The sequence below is a fragment of the Sinocyclocheilus rhinocerous genome, unplaced genomic scaffold (assembly GCF_001515625.1).
Source record: "Sinocyclocheilus rhinocerous isolate Xijiao unplaced genomic scaffold, SAMN03320098_v1.1 scaffold2245, whole genome shotgun sequence".
Taxonomy (NCBI): domain Eukaryota; kingdom Metazoa; phylum Chordata; class Actinopteri; order Cypriniformes; family Cyprinidae; genus Sinocyclocheilus; species Sinocyclocheilus rhinocerous.
Window position 1 is genome coordinate 8,453 of NW_015637544.1, and position 702 is coordinate 9,154.

The following is a 702-nucleotide window of genomic DNA, read 5'->3' on the forward strand; positions in this document are numbered from 1 at the left end:
CCACTTAGTACTGTAAGACTGAATGTTAAAGTGCAAATTAACACCTGACCACTCTTGTGGGTTTGGTACTGTTACAATTAAAAATCACAGATGTAATGATGTAAGCAACACAGCTACAACAAATAAAACTGATAATGGGTGAGTTAGATTTATAGTGTGCAAATAATCAAGCATTGACAATAATCAGTCGTATTGGCGACACCGAGGGGTACCCAAATAAAATTCTGCTTAGGGCCCCATAAAGGCTTGGGCCGGCCCTGGTCAAAAGCTTATTGTGGACCAGTGTATTTAGAATTGGAATAAAGCTTGGCGTGTTTGTGAAATATACTGTTTAAATAAAGTAAAAGAGGCTATATTTAAAATGTTTCATTGTATATGCAGCTAAAAGTGTGTTAGAGTTAATCTGGATATTGATTATTCCTGTGATTTGTTTGCTCAATGGAAAAGGAGTCTATATTATCCATCTGTTTTGTAAATGTGTCCACACATTTACAAGGGGAAGTCGTGGCCTAATGGTTAGAGAGTCGGTCTCGTAATCCAAAAGTTGTGGGTTCGAGTCTCGTACCGGCAGGGATTGTAGGTGGGGGGAGTGAATGTACAGTGCTCTCTCCCACCTTCAATACCACGACTGAGGTGTCCTTGAGCAAGGCACCGAACACCCAACTGCTCCCCGGGCGCCGCAGCAAAAAAATGGCTGCCCAC